This window comes from Bubalus bubalis, chromosome 24, assembly GCF_019923935.1.
Source record: "Bubalus bubalis isolate 160015118507 breed Murrah chromosome 24, NDDB_SH_1, whole genome shotgun sequence".
NCBI classification, from domain to species: Eukaryota; Metazoa; Chordata; class Mammalia; order Artiodactyla; family Bovidae; genus Bubalus; species Bubalus bubalis.
Window position 1 is genome coordinate 626382 of NC_059180.1, and position 15899 is coordinate 642280.

The window sequence follows — 15899 nt, forward strand, 5'->3', positions numbered from 1 at the left end:
GGAGCCGCCACAAGAGGATCCTCTGTGTGCCGTGGCTGCTGAGCCCGCGGGCCCAGAGCCCGTGCCCCACAGCAAGAGGAGCCGCCACAGTGAGAAGCCCGTGCGCGGCAACGAAGACCCAGTGCAGCCAAGATAGACTGCAAGGAGAAAGGAAAGCTCACCAGGCCTCCCCAGCCCTGGCAGTCGCACTCTCCTTGCGCCGCGGGCGTTTCTCTCGCATCATTGCCTTTGCTTTCTTACTCTACAGGTGAATCTCACAACCTTGGCTTCATGATTCCCTTTCCTCTGTCTTGAAAGCCTCTCTGTTAAGACTGGCTTGCTACGAGCTCTTAAAAGATTAGGTTAAAACTTAAATCTGAACAACTTTAAAAAACATATTTTGTGTTTTTATTTTTGGCTGTGTCGGGTCTTCGTTTGAGTAGCGGCTTCTCGTGGCTAGACAGATGCTTTCATGGAGCGTGACTGTCACCCCAAATGATGGTGGAAGGTGTCTCAGTGATGGAGGAGAGGAAACACTGGTGCTGTGCGTGCTGTGCGCCTTGCACTTGGAAACGCCCGTGCGGTCGCAGTTTGTGGAAGACAGACTGGTGGAGGAGAGGCTGGAGCAGAAGCTGGGAGGGCAGCTACGAGGCTGCGGCTGAGGCCCAGGGGACTGAGATGACAGTGACCACGGACGCCTTGGAAACGCAGGGCTTCACCCGCCTCCGCCACTCCCCTTGTAGGCAGGGCGTGAGCGTGTGGTTCAGGGGAGGGGCTCCTGGAAAAGATTCCTCCCTATTGAAAGAGATACTCATCAGGACATAGCCCGCTTCTAGAAGATGTTTTTGTGTTGCTTGAAAGTAGCCTTCTCACTAATTTGTAGGGCAAAGCTTAAGGACCGAGCCAAGCACTGGGGGCGGCCTAGCAAAAGGCAGAGAGCCCCGGGTCAATGGTTACGTTGTTGAGCCGATGGTCAGTTTCCTGGCCTCAGGACAACAGTGTACATCCTCATTCTGCAAGGTGCTGCTCGCCTTTTTTTTTTTTTTTTTTGGAGCCAAAGCTTTCTCACTGACACATGGAATCAGTCTAGGATGTATCCACTATGCTGTGGGCAAGAGAGAAAAGTTGGCAAATAAGCACATGGGTATGTGAGTCTGGAACCCCAAGAAGACGTCAGCCTGGAAAAAGGCTGGAAATCATCAGTGTAAAGATGGCCATTAAACCCACAAGTGCGGGCTGCCTCAGGAAAGGACACACGTGGAGGAGACGGCCAGGCGCCTAGTGTCTACAGATTGGAGAGAGACACAGGCCAGGCCGAGAGGGAGCGAGAGGGAGGAGCCAGGGAGGGGGAGGGTCCGGGAGGGCCCGTGGGTCGCAGGCCTCTCACGCTGTGACACACGGCCCCTGCTGCCCTCAGAGGACGGGGTGGGGGGCAGGGGCACGCGTGGCATCGGCAGGGGGCCTCGGGGCGCCGGCCGGAGAAGCCTTTGTGCCTGAGGAGGCGGCGAGACCTGCTGCCCCGCCCGCCTGCCCATCCAGCTGCTCACACGGACAACTCTGGGCCGCCCGTTTCCCTCAGGACACGATCTCCTCGGCCGGGCACACAGTCAACGTGATCCTGACGTTTATAATTCATATCCTCAGCAAATATCGATGGGATGCCTGCTGTGTGCACAGCATCCTGTTTGGCCTCAAGAAAATAAAAGATTCACCTGGGTCCCTGTCCCTTCCCAGGGGCTTAGAGTCAGGATCTTGGAGAAAAAAAGCTCCCCCACTCCACCCCGAGACAACGGGGCATCGAGTGTAGACACTGTGCTTGTGAGCGTGCAGGCCAGAGGCTGTAATCACTGGGGTTCAGAGGACACTCTCCCAGAGCCAGCTTGGGGAAGTGGGGCCGGGTGTCTAGGAAAGCCTCACCGGGGAGGTGGGGCCCGCGGGGAGGGCAGGCTCCCGCAGGACCTGAAGGCCGGCAGCGGGCTGGGGGCAGGGAGGGTTGCCCACGCCAAGGCTGTGTCAGCAGGACTCATGACCGTGGGTGACAGGAACCCCCTCAAAACGGGGACTCCCCAAAGGAGAGCGTCTTGGCTCCTGCCTGGAGATGTGCCGGGGTCCAGGAACTCGGATGGGCCGTCTGCTTTGTGAGGTGGGTGGGGCTGCTAGGGGAGGGAGTGCCAGCCCCCCAGCGACTGAGACAGAGGCACGGGCACACAGACATGCTCTCACGGGTGACACGCGAGGTGACGAATGTGATGCTGAGACGCTTCTGAGAGTGAAAATGGGCTGCTGCTGGTAATTCTGTCGGGACAGCAGGCACATGCAGGGACTCCGTCAGCGAAAGCGGGAGACAAGGTCACCCGAGTCATGTACGTGTGGGGCTGCTCCCACCGCGGCAGACACCCCCCAGGCTCACACACAGCGGGAAGAGGCCCTCCCCAGAAAGGCAGGGCTCTCTCAGTCTGGAACGCACATGTGAGTCTGCCTATCACACCCTTGGGCGGGAGATGGGGATGACCGTAACCCGAGGGAGGCCGCTCTGCCAGCAGGAGCCTGTCCTGCTCCACAGCAAGCGGGAAGCAGCTGTATGCAGCAGAGATGACCTCACATCTTCTCCTCCCATCTCGTAATTTTGAGATGCGATGTCATCTCACTTAGGGGACCCCTCTGATCCTGGAATCTGGGTCACGTGACTCCTGCCCGCTCCAGCCTCTGACAATAAGCCTGAGCAAGCGCTTCAGTTCCAATATCCTCCGTGTATTGTCAGAAGGACCCCCTGGCAGAGCGCTTTGTTCACTGCCCAGCAAGTCCGGGCTGAGTGGCTGCTGGGTGGTAACTGTGCATGTAAAGTTCTGTCTGTGCCTGGAGGCCTGGAGGTGCAAATGCAACGTTAGAAGACAAGAGGTGATGCAGTGAGAGTGGGCTGAAAACACCCATGTAAGGGCTTTTCCTTTTCCACATTTAAATTTTTTTTTCTAAACATGTAAACACAAACAATGGTTATAAATATAATTATAAGCCTTTAAAAAAGACATGAGGTATTTCTTTTCAATTATTTATTTGACCGTCGGGTCTTAGTTCCTGCACACAACGTCTTCCTTGTGTCCTGCAGGGTTTCCGGTTGTGACGCGTGGGCCCTGCAGGGGCGCGCCGGCTCCGGAGCGCGTGGGCTCGGTGCTTGTGATGCGTGGACCCTGCAGGGGCGCGCCGGCTCCGGAGCGCGGGGGCTCGGTGGTTGGGGCTCTGGGCCTTAGTTGCTCTGCAGCACATGGCACCTCAGTTCTCTGACCAGGGATAGAACCTGCGTCCCCTGCATTGCAAGGTTTGCAAGGTGGATTCCAAACCACTGGACCAGCAGGGAAGTCCCTCTTTTCCTTTTCTTTTTGTGAGGACATTTTAAGCCTTCTTTCAGAGTCAGTCCTCCACTGACTGAGCGGCCAAGGCTGTGTGTGATTCCCCTTCACCCTAGGGGTCCCATCCTCTGGGGTCTGTGGTCACTCATGTGATGGGAGTAGATCAAAATGCTCCTCCTCCCAGCGAGACAACCTTTGGCCCAGTCCCGTTCCCCACAGACGTGCCGCAGGCTGTGTGTGTCTCCTGGACTCACTGCCCGTGGAAGACAGGCGGGGGAGCCCCCAGCACACCTGGAAGGACAATTGGAACCCAGACAGACCTGCAGTTCCTTTAGCAGCGTTACCAACCCTCCTCTCCTAGTTTCCAGACGTGCGGGTCTGGGGAAGCCGTGGGGGGCTCGGGGTCCTCTGAGCTGTCTGCACAATATTCCCGGGATCTGAAATGATTTCAGAGTGAAAAGTTGAAAATGAAGCTGTGTCTGTCTGCAGATAACAAAGCTTCTGCTCTTTTTTGCAAGCCTGCCTGTTGAAAAGGCACCTGGTTGCTGTATCCTGGAGCAGAACAGGAAGGGCAGCCGCCCTCTCTGCTGGGTGGGAAGTGAAACTTTACCCTCATGACTTCTGGGGGGACAGGAAAGCACCTTGTGAACTGTACACACTAACCCGAAACTCCAACGTTCTGCAACCTTTGTAACTGCAGCTAAAAACATCTTGATCACCAATCTAGACAAGCACTTTTGTTCTCTGATGCTTTTGCAAAAAAAAAAAAAAAAACACTTCAAAAAGATTCATAGAAAGGACTTATAAGTATGGGCATGCATGCTAAGTCGCTTCAGTTGAGTCTGACTGTTTGCAACCCTGTGGACTGTAGGCCACCAGGCTCCTCCGTCCATGAAATTCTCCAGGCAGGAATACTAGAGTGGGTTAGCCATTTCCTTATCCGGGGGATCTTCCCAACTCAGGGATCAAACCTGCGTCTCTTGTATCTCCTGCATTGGCAGGTGGGTTTTTTACCACTATTTACACTTGGGAAACCCTTTTGACAAGTACAAATTTCCGATAACTTTCAGATCATATCGCTGAACTGGGTAAGAAATTAAAGAATTCTAATGGAAAACCTGATAGCTTCATAAAACTGTTACCAGAAGATTAAAATCAAGAATTAGTCACATAGGACTGAAGTGATGAATATGGTCATAACCTTTTGATGTTTGTGTAAAATATTTACTGGGTTTTAATCTGTGTTCCAGCTATAAGAAAACCCTTCCCCTCAAGATAATTGTGACTTAAGGCAATCTGGTAAGTTGTACCTGTGTAAGTAGAGTTGACACGTTTTCTTTCTAAATATTTCTTGCTCATTTTCTTGGGTGCACCAGGTCTCTGCGGCTGGGAGATCTAGTCCCCGGGCCAGAGACTGAACCCGGGCCCTGCCCTGGGAGCACGGTCTCAGCTACTGGACTACTAGGTAAGTCCCAACAGTTCATTTAAGAAACAGGAAATCGGGGGAGTTTCCTGGCAGTCCAGGGGTTAAGACTCGCGCTTTCACTGCCATGGCCCAGGTTCAGCCCCTGGTCGGGGCACTAAGATCCCATAGGCCTCAAGGCGCAGCCAAACAAGAGACGAATGCTGTCTCCTAAGGAGGCTGGTCAGGCCGATGCACAGCACACACTCTAGAGAGCAGGGGGGGCCCGAAGGGGCCAAGAAAATGTTCATTTCTATCATATTACATAAACATTGACTTCATTAATTTACCCTTTCTATCATTAATCTTTCAGTAGAAAACATAAAGTGATCAGTTAAAATTTTTTTTTAATTTTACTTCTCTGACCAGGATTCCCCCAATTTTCCCTTTCTTATATCACTACTGGGGCTTCCCTGGTGGTTCAGTAGCTATGACTCCATGCTCCCAGTGCAAGGGGCCGGGTTCGATCCCTGGTCAGAAAACTAGATCCTACATGCCACAATGAGGATCCCAGTTGCCACAACTCAGACCCAGTGTGGCCAAATAATTAAATCTTTTTTTTAAAACCTATTGATTAATTTATCACTGACAGTTGATAGCATTCCTATATCAACAGTGGTCTTGGTTTTTAACTGTTGCTCTGATCTGAGCCGCCTCCAGTCCCTCCAGCCTCGGGATCCCTGGCCTGAAATCCACAAGAACTCAGGGCACAGTCCAGGGCCAACAGCAGCGACGATGCAAAGCCACGCTTTCGTCTCCCCCGTGTTGGCTCCTGAGGGGGCTCTGAGTCACTGGCAACCAGCCTGGCTTCCCATGACGTGGCATTCCTTCCCAGGCTGGCCCCTCGGCTGGCCCCAAATCGCCGCCTGAAATATTAAAGCTGCCTGTACCCTGGCAGCTCCGTTCTGAAGACGGGGTGGAGTGTGTGTGGCGGCTGGCTGCTCCGTTTGTTCATTATTTGCATCCATGCATACTGGCTAGGACTGCAACACTGTTTCTTTAATCCACAAACATTAACCTGAAATTGAGAGGGACCCAGTTTCCCACTGCAGCCTAGAGGAAAAGGAGGGTTCTCCTTTGTGCTGGTTGCCACGCCTCAGGGAGGTGTGTGTCTCACCCTTTAGTCTAGGGGGTGTTCAGGCCACCCAGCCAGGGGTCTGATGAAGACTTGGTCAAACAGCATGCTTTGCTGGGTGCTGTTGTGGGGGGAGCATACGATTTGAGTTTGTAAGCTTCAGGGAGAGTGAAAACATGTACACTAAACCATAAAAAGTGGGCTTCCCTGGTGGCCCAGTGGTGAAGAAGCCGCCTGGCAATGCAGGAGACACGGATTCGATCCCTGATCCGGGAAGATCCCACAAACCACAGAGCAGCTAAGCCCGCGAGCCTTGGCTCTGGAGCCCGGGAACCACAACTTCTGAGGCTGGTGTGCCCCAGAGCCCCTGCTCTGCGACAAGAGAAGCCCGTGCAGCAGAGAAGACCCAGCACAGCCAAAAGTGAAAACATAATTTTTTTTAAAGGAGTCCAACCCAGAGCAGCGCCTGGGCAGAGAGTGAACGACACGAGGCCAGTGACCGGGGTGATCCTCCAGGGGAGCACGTCCCTGGCTGGAGCCGTCCCAGGAGCTGCCATGGGAGCTGGCGGGCCGGGGCGGGCCTTGGAGAGGGCCGCAGGACGCTGATGAAGGTGCAGGGAAGGGGGGGTCACTGCTGCGGATGCACGTGGGCGGCGGGAGAGTGGGGGACCCTCCCAGGGAACCCCTCCTCTCAGGCAGCACTCCTGGGGCAGAGCTCAGCCACGCCAGCGGTCAGTGGCCGCTGCCTGCGGGTCCGTCTGCCCCAGCGTCACAGGGCGTGAGGGGACGCTTTCACGGTCTGGGATCTGAAGGAAGGTCTACCCCGGAGGGACTCAGGTTCAAGCCCCGAGCCGCTTACACTCGCAGACGTTGTCCTTTGAGATCAGAGATTGTCCTGCCGCACTGCTGGCGGCCAAGCCCACACCGAGCCGGAGTGCATTGACTTGGCCGTTTCGCGACGCTGTGATGCGGTTGGGAGTTCTGCCAGAGGGGGAGAAGCCATGAGGCTTGGGCGAGCGCGTGTGCTCGGGAGGGGGAGGGGAAGCAGGTGTGGACCCCCTGGGCAGCAGCCCCTGCCAGCCCCAAGCCCCAGAAGCACCAGCAAACCCCGGACATTCCTTTGGAAAGAGCTCCTGTGCTTCTCTGCCAGCAGCTGAAGCTGTAAATACACACTGATTGTAGCGGTTAATTACCAGGCCGTTCCTCCGTCGTCAGGGCAGGCGATGGGCCTCCGGACAGGCCCGCGGGCCCCACGGCTGCCACGGACCCTCCTCTGAGGCGCCGCCGGGAGCCTATGTCAGTGGCTCGGGCAGTGGTGCCGAGACTCTGCTGCCGGAAAGGCGAACCCCACCAGGAACATGCGTGCAGCCCCTTCCGGAGGTCAGCGGGCAGCCTCTCAGAGGAGGCATGGGGTCGGGGCCCCGTGGGGAGCGGATGCCTTCGGCTCAGTGGCGGGAGGGAGCCCGTGCCGGCGGCCCCACATGCCCCACCTCGAGCCCCCGGCCGCCAAGCCGCTCTGCTCCTAGAGGTGGATGCCATCTGGGGGGACTGCATGGGACCTGCGTCTGAGCCCTCCTCCCGAGGCCTGCCCATGTGCCCCTGCACAGATCTTGACCTGACCCTCCAGTCTCCTTCCCGGCCCCTAAGAGCATGGCCACGTCACTGACTTCTGCCCGGGGCCACTGTCCTTCACCCCGTGGATGACGGTGACCCCAAAGACAGCTATGGTGTCTGAGGCTCCGGCCACGGGGAGCTCTGCCCACCTTTCCAGACCACCCATGGTCCCCCAAAGCTTACCATTGTTAGGAGTTGTCTTTTTAAATTACAGATTTCATTTTCCAACAGAGTTTTAGGCTCCCCCTCCCCTGGTACAATTTCCCCGATTATTACCATCTGGCCTGACCAAGGTGGATTTGCTACAATTGATGATCCAATATCTATACGCCAGTATTCACTAAGACCCATAGTTTATGTTCAAGCTCTCTCCCTGTGTGGCTCGGTTCTATGCGTTTTAACAAAGAGGACTACCTCTTGTGTCCACCAGTGCGTTATCATTTCGAGGCCCAGAAGCCCTGTGCTCACCTGTTCATCCTTCCTGCCAAGCACTGTTTCAGGGTCTCCATGGCTCCACCTTCTCCGGAGGGCCATGGAGTTGGAGTCACATGGTCTGTAGCCTTTTCAGACTGGCTTCTCCCCTCAGCGACGTGCATTCAGGGCTCCTCCAGTCTGACGGCTCATTACTTTTCAGCGTTGAATGACATTCCACTGTTTGCATGGACCACAGTTTGCTTATCCATCACCTGCTGCAGGACACCTGGGTTACTTTCGGGTTTTTCAGTAACGACTAGAGCGGCTGTAAATATTCACGGGCAGGCGTCGGTGTGGGCAGGTGTTGTCCGTTCCGGTGGGTCGAGTGGTGGGTATACATTTGCTTCTGTGGGGAGACCACCCGCCCCTTCCCCCAGCACGGCTGCCGCTTCTGCTGCTCCCTGTCGTCGCCAGCGTCTGGTGCTGCCCGTGTAGATCTCCGCCTTCCTGAGAGGTGTGTAGGGGTATCTCGTGTCGTTTGAACTTTCACTTCCCTAAACGTGTGCTGTGAGCACCTCGTCACACACTCACTTGCCGCAGGCGTGTCTGCGTGGTGAAGTCCGCTCAGATCTCCCACCCGGTTTTAAGTTGGGTTTGCTGTGTTCCTGTTGCTCTTTAGGAATTCTGTGTGGGTGCAAGTTCTCTATCATCATTATTGTGTATTCCTGGCTGTGCGGGGCTGCTCTCATTGTGAAGCACGGGCTCCAGGGCACAGGGCTCAGTGGCTGTGGTACACAGGCTCAGTTGCTCCAAGGCATGTGGGATCCCCCAGACTGGGGGCGGAGCGCATATCCCCTGCGTTCGCAGGTGGGTTCTTTACCACTGAGCCACCAGGGAAGCCTTTGCGTGCAAATTCCTTATCAGATGATACTGCTTCCTGAACATCTTCTCCCGGCCTGTGACTTGTCTTTTCATCCCTTTAGTATGTTTTTTACAGAGCTGCTGCTGCTGCTGCTAAGTCACTTCAGTCGTGTCCGACTCTATGCGACCCCATAGACGGCAACCTACCAGGCTCCCCCGTCCCTGGGATTCTCCAGGCAAGAACACTGGAGTGGGGTGCCATTGCCTTCTCCGTTTTTAACAGAGCACGTGTTTTTAATTTTAATAAAGCCCAATGTATCAATATTTTCGTTCATAGGTCAGGTTTTTGGTGTTGTATTTAAATGTCATTGCCAACAAAAATAGACATAGATAAACAGAACAGAATAGAGAGCCCAGAAATAACTCACCTACTGGCAATTAATCTTCGACAAAAGAGACAAGAATATACAATGGAGAAAAGACAGTCTCTTCAGCAAGCAGTGTTGGGAAAGCTTGACAGCTACATTATCAATGAAGTTAGAACACACCCTCTCTCCATACATAAAAATAAACTCGAAATGCTTAAAGATCTAAATATAAGACATGACGTCACAAAACTCCTGGAAAAGAATACAGGTAAACATTCGTGGACATAAAACCAGAGTAGTGTTCCCTTAGATCAGTCTCCCAGGGCAAAAGAAACAAGAGCAGGGACGTCCCTGGTGGTCCAGTAGCTGAGACTCTGCCCTTCCACTGCACGAGGCTCGGGCTCAATCCCTGGTCCAGAACTAAGATCTCGCAAACCACGACATGGCCAAAAAAGGAAGAAGAAAGAAAAGTCTACAAACAACAAGCGCTGAGAGGGTGTAGAGAAAAGGGAGCGTCCTACGCGCTGACGGGCCTGCACCCGCTGCGGCCACTCTGGGGAACAGTATGAAGTGTCCCGAAAAGCTACGGCTAGAGCCGCCCTATGATCCAGCAACTCCTCTCCTGGGCGTCTGCCAGGAGAAAAGCCATAACTGGAAAGGGCACACACACCCGTGCTCATAGCAGCGTTACTCACAACAGCCAAGACGCAGAAGCAGCCTCAATGTCCACAGTCAGGACAGGTGAAAGGATAAAGAAGACGTGGTGTACATACATATGCATTCCTCAGCCGCATACAAGAATGAAATACTGCCCTTTGCAGCAACATAGAGGACCTAGAGGTTATCACACTAAGTGAACTAAGTCAGAACGAGAAAGACAAGTGTATGATATTGCTCATATGAGGAATCCAAAAAAAACAACACAAATGAATTTATTTACAAAACACACACAGCACACAGACACGGGTCCCAGAGGCGCGATGAGGCAGGGGGAGAGTCACACACACGCACACGCGCGGCCACACGCAGACAGACAACAAGCGCTCGCTGTGCAGCGCGGGCAGCCATAGTCCGCGCCTAGTAATAAAACAATGGAAGAGAGTCTGGAGCTGTGCACCTGAAAGCAACACAATACTATACATCAACTCTGCTTAAAATCAAGTAAAACTTCATCATCACCAGACCAGAGTCATTAGACTTTTCTGTTCTATTCTACAAGTTTTTAGTGTTGCGTTTTACAGTTATGTGGTTTTAACTGGTGAGCGACTTTGCTCATTTTGTGAAAGGCATAAAGCCTATGCCTAGATTCTTTTTTTTTTTTAATGTGGATATCCAACTGTTCCACCTGCATTTGTTGAGAAGACCATTTCCACCGTTAAATTGCCTTCGCTCCTTTGTCAAAGGTCAGCTGTCTATACTTGTCTGGGGCTGTTTTGGGTGCTTGTTCTGCTCCATTGCCCTATTTGTCTAATGTTGCTAATGCCATCCTGTCAAGATTACTGGAGCTTTGCAGTGAGTCTTGAAGGCAGACAGCATTAAGAACTGGAACAGCTGTCTCCCTGGACACGCCAGGGATGCTCAGAGTTCAACCCACGACCTTCAGTGCAAGGTCTTCATCACCACCCACACTGCAGGTCATCTGGCTCCAAAGGACCATTTTCTTTTTAAAATATTTATTTATTTGGCTGTGCTGGGCTTCCCAGGTGGCGCTAGTGGTAAAGAACCCATCTGTCAATGCAGAAGACATATGAGATGCAGTTTTGATCCCTGGGTCGGCAAGATCCCTTGGAGAAGAGAAAGGCAACCCACGCCAGTATTCCTGCCTGGAGAATCCCATGGACAGAGGAGCCTGGCGGGCTACAGTCCACGGGGTCACGAACAGTTGGACAGGACACGACTGAAGCGACACAGCATGCATGGGTCTTTTGTTGTGGCATGTGGAATTGGGATCTAGTTACCTGGCCAGGGGTTGAACCCAGGGCCCCTGCATTGTGAACTCAGAGTCTCAGACACTGGTTTACAGGTGAGGCTGGAGCCTGTGTGGTTCGCCCAGACCACCTGCTGTTAGAAGAACTTTAAAGACAATAACAAAATGTGAACACCCTTATCTGCACCGTGAAGGGTGTACAGTGGAGAACTGAGAAGTAATTTTTATTTAAAAATATTAACCTAGCAATTAGGGTAGGAATTGTGATTTCTTGCCCAAGGAGAGAAAGTGAAAGGGACGAGAAAATACAGAAGAGTTACCTGAAGGGCTCTCTGCTGCTAAGCTGGTCTTGGGACCTCTGTTTGCAAGGATACCTTCTTGCCTGGCATTCAGTTAGACTTGATCGTATTGTCAATAATCAAACTGTCAGGAAAAGATTAGAACTGCTTAATCAAGTAAGGACAAAGGCTAGGAGTTGAACTGTCCATCTGTCAATAGGAATAGAAGCAAGGATTAGAAATTAGTGGATGGCTTAAACTGATATTTTTAGAATCCCACTTGAAAGGGATAAGGATTCTAAAAACAGGAAAATGGTAAATGCTTTGTAAGTCAGTAAAGGCTCACAGCCAGTTTCACGTCCTTTGTAAAGAAACTGTTACGAATGACTTGGGAGGATTTAGCTGTGAAATTGCTTGAGAGCCGGAATTTGATCTGAGACAGGCAGCCTAGATTTATGGGAGGAGACACGCCCGCAGTTGTGATGGAGATTTTAAAAGATGTTGTACTCACAGCAGACAATGAGGCTGCTTTGTGCGGCCTGCCTCTGTGAAGAATCTGGTAATGCTCTGTTTAAAGATTTAATCTGAAGGTGAGAAGTGGGAAAAGACACGAGAAGCAATATCGAGTCTCCAGAACCCAGCGTCTTCATGCGGACGCTCACGCCTACCTCACTGGCGGCAAAGTCAAGACGACTCGTTCACTGTCCCCCTCGCCACGCACGGAGCCTTGCCTGGAGCAGGGCCTTGCTCGTGGATTAACACATGCACAGGATGACAGATGACCCCCGTGTCACCAACACCTGTTTAAGCAGAAGTCCAAGCAGTGAGGAATGACTCCTACGTGTTGCTAAAACCAGCCTCCTTCCCCTTCCTTTTTTATTTTTTATTTATCGCTGGCCGTGCTGAGTCTTCGTTGCTGGCGCGGGCTCTTGCGAGCAGGGGCTACTCGCTAGTTTACAGGTGAGGCTGTTTACAGGTGAGGCTGCACCGCTTGGGCTTCTCATCGTGGTGGCTTTTCTTGTCGCGGAGAACCGGCTCTCGGGTGCATGGACTTCAGTACTTGTGGGCCCCGGGCCTCGGGGCACAGGCTCAGGAGCTGTGGCCCAGGGGCTCAGCTGTTCTGCGGCACGTGGGGTCTTCGCGGATCACGGGCTTAGCTGCTCTGCGGCACGTGGGGTCTTCCCGGATCAGAGGTCGAACTCATGTCTCCTGCACTGGCAGGCGGATTCTTTACCACTGAGCCACCAGGGAGGCCCCCTTCCCCTTCCTTTTCACTGGAAAAAGCAAGCGCCTCTTTCCGTGAAGGGAGCCAGCTTCAGAGCCCCTGGGGAGGCCTTTCACTGAGGACGAGATGGCTGGTGAATGCCCCCTGAGCAGACAGAGGCACTGATGGGCAATGGGAGGCATGATCAAAGGTGCAAAGAGAAAAGGAAAAAACAGATCACTTGGACTTCACAAAAATTAACAAAATTTTGTGCACCAAAAGACAGTATCAGCAAACTAAAAAGGCAACTCAGAGAATGGGAGAAATGTTTGCAAACCATGTATCTGATAAGGAATTAATATCTGGGATATATAGAGGACTAAAACTCAACAAGAAAAGAAACAAACGACCTGATTTTAAAATGGGCAAAGGACCTGAATAGACATTTCTCTAAAGAAAATATACGCGTGGCCCATAGTGCATGGAAAGATGCTCGAATCACTCATCATTAGGGCAACACAAACGGAAACTACAGTGAGCTCACACCTCACGCCTATCAGAATGGTTACTATTTACAAAGGAAAAAGAACGGGACTTCCCTCGTGGCCCAGTGCTTAGGACTCAGGGCCTTCATTGCTGGCTCCTGGGTTTGAGCCTTGGTCAGGAATTAAGATCCTGCAAGCTGCAGATAAAAAGAAAGATCCTGTGTGCTGCAACGAAGATCCAAGAGCCCGAGCGCCGCCGCTAAGACCTGTGCCGCCAAATACTAAACAAACCCTTCTGTGTGCCGCGTGCGAAGTCGCTTCACTCGTGTCCGTTTTTCTTAAACTATAAAAATAAACTAATAAACTTTAAAATAAAAATTTAAAAACAGCTCAGTTGAACTACGGCACATGCCACGCAATCCACCTGTCTAAAGTGTGTAACTTAGAGTGTGTAATTCAATGATTCTCAGTGTAGTCACAGGTCGTGCAACTGTCTCCGCTAATTCCAGAACACCTTATTATTGCAAAAAGAACCCCCTCCCATGCAGGACCGACCGCATCCTGCAGCCCTGGGCAACCGTGATTCAGGTGACTGCAGTCACACAGCGCTCATGCAGCCCTTTGGCTTCTTTGATGAGGCGGCGTATTTTCCAAGTTCTCCCACGTAGCTCCTGCCCGTGCTTTCCTTCTTCCGCACATTGCAGTTTGGTTCCGGACGCCATCTTTTACCCAGCGAGGCTCAACTCTCACCTCCCCGGGTACTTTTCAGACTTAAAAGCGCCAAAATCTGGGGGTCCCACGCAGGACTACGTTGCTGTTGCAGACACCGACACTGGCGGGCTGCTGGTGACCCGCACTCTCAATAAACCACAGGGACTAAACGCCTTACTCCCTTAGACACACATCCCTAGTTTCCGTTTACTAAGGATGCTTCTCCATTTGCTCCTGGACGACGCCGGGGACCCCTGGACGTCGCGCCTCACTCCTGCCACCTTGTGGTCAGACGGAGGCATGACACCAATTTGAACAGGACCCGACCCAAGAAGCCAAGTCGGGTCAGGCTCTGTTCTGCGGGAAGCGCAGGACTTTCTTTGCCTCTTCGCCAGAGCGTGGCCGACCCCCTGTCGCTGAGGGTATCTCAAGGCCCAGAGCTGGGCTTTCTACGCACTTGGTCACATACAGACCAGGCTAGTTATCGGAGACACCCACTTGCGGTTTACAATCAGAGCGGCCAGCGCCCCATCTCGGCCTGTAGAATAACAATCTCCAGGGTTGCGACTGTGTTTTAAGAATCCCAGGGTAAGGACCATCGCGCTGACGGGGAACCCCGGCTCACATCTGTTGTGCCTGCTCCTGCCTGCCCAGCACGTGTGAATACACTAGGGTGGGAGTGGACGAGTGAGTGGCTGAATACAGTAAAGGCCTTTATCAAGCTGTTCTTTAAATTGGCATGAAATGCACATACCAACGGAGAAGACAACGGCACCCCACTCCAGTACCCTTGCCTGGAAAATCCCATGGACAGAGGAGCCTGGTGGGCTGCAGTCCATGGGGTCACTGAGGGTCGGACACGACTGAGCGACCTCACTTTTACTTTTCACTGTCATGTATTGGAGAAGGAAATGGCAACCCACTCCAGTGTTCTTGCCTGGAGAATCCCAGGGACGGGGGAGCCTGGTGGGCTGCAGTCTATGGGGTCACACAGAGTCGGACACGACTGAAGTGACTTAGCAGTAGCAGCAGCAGCACATACCAAAATCAACATTTTAAGGAGAGCAATTCAGGGCTTTTAGCACACTCACAATGGTACACACCCACCACTTTTACCTGGCGGCTCCAAAACATTTCCGTCACCCCAAAAGGAGACCCCCACCATTCCAGGCACTCCCCATTGCACCCCACCCCATCCCACCCGCAGCCCCTGGCACCCAGTCATCTTCCTTCTGCCTCTTGATTCGCCTGTTCTGGACGTTTCTGAGAGATGGAATCACACACCGAGTGTCCCTCCACTGGGCTTCTCTCACCGAGCGCTGTGTTTCCAAGGTTCGCAGGCCCCGCAGCTGTCTCAGCGCTTTGCCCCTTTCCGTGGAGGAGCCTCGTTCCGCTCTGCGGATGGGCCTCATGAGTCTACCCGTCCGTCAGTGGCCAGGACCGCTTTGCACGCAGACTCTTCTTCACAGTTGGCTGATGGGGGACTTGCCGCCTGCTCTGCACTCTGCACAATGGACTTGGGGGAGCACCCGAGGGACCCCCTCCTCGCAACACTGTCTTCGAGACCGGGTGGGGCTGTCTCGTCGTCCGTACAGGGTCCCCCGTGCCGGCCCTCTGCAGCCCCGGCCAGGTCATGAGGCGTGGCTCTGGCCGCACCCTTCTTGGCTGTTCTCTCACCCCCGTGGGGGCATGATGGGTGGGTGCCCCGAGCGGCGCGATCGCGGACTCGCGGGGAGCAGGTGCAGGTCCGTGCAGATGTGAACTCTCCTTGTAGTTGCAGAAGTGGCCGCCGAGGCCGTGAGGAGCCCTCAGAGCACGACCTTCGTCTCCGGCTCCGTCCTGCCGCCCGCCGGCATGGTGCCCTTTGCTGAGGTGACCCCGCGAGGGCAGTGCCATCAGCCTGGAACCTCCACAGCCCTGCGGGCAGGGGGCTTACTCTGCCTGCTGTCCTCAGCCCCACACAGCCGGCCAGCTGGGCAGGAGGCCCCAGAGCCAGCAGCAAGCCCGGCAGATCCACAGGGGCCCTGGGCCAGGGGCAGAGGCAGTCCAGGTCTCGGTGCTGGGGTCGCCCGTGGGTGAGCCAGTCGGGTGGGGCAGGAACAAGATGGAGGGACCAGATGCTTGGGGGGCCATCAGAGACCCCAGGGCGGGGCCCCGAGTCCCCGGGGAGACGC

The 15899-nt window shown here is 53.7% G+C and overlaps 1 long non-coding RNA gene across 1 annotated transcript; it reads right to left on the bottom strand.

The window, feature by feature from the left end:
• Nucleotides 1–6305: 6305 nt before the first annotated feature.
• LOC123465345 lies at nucleotides 6306–8080 on the bottom strand. The gene is made up of 2 exons (XR_006640568.1): nucleotides 7946–8080; nucleotides 6306–6844 (listed from the first exon to the last, which is right to left on the bottom strand). It is a non-coding gene; the product is annotated as an uncharacterized LOC123465345 (long non-coding RNA).
• Nucleotides 8081–15899: the final 7819 nt, after the last annotated feature.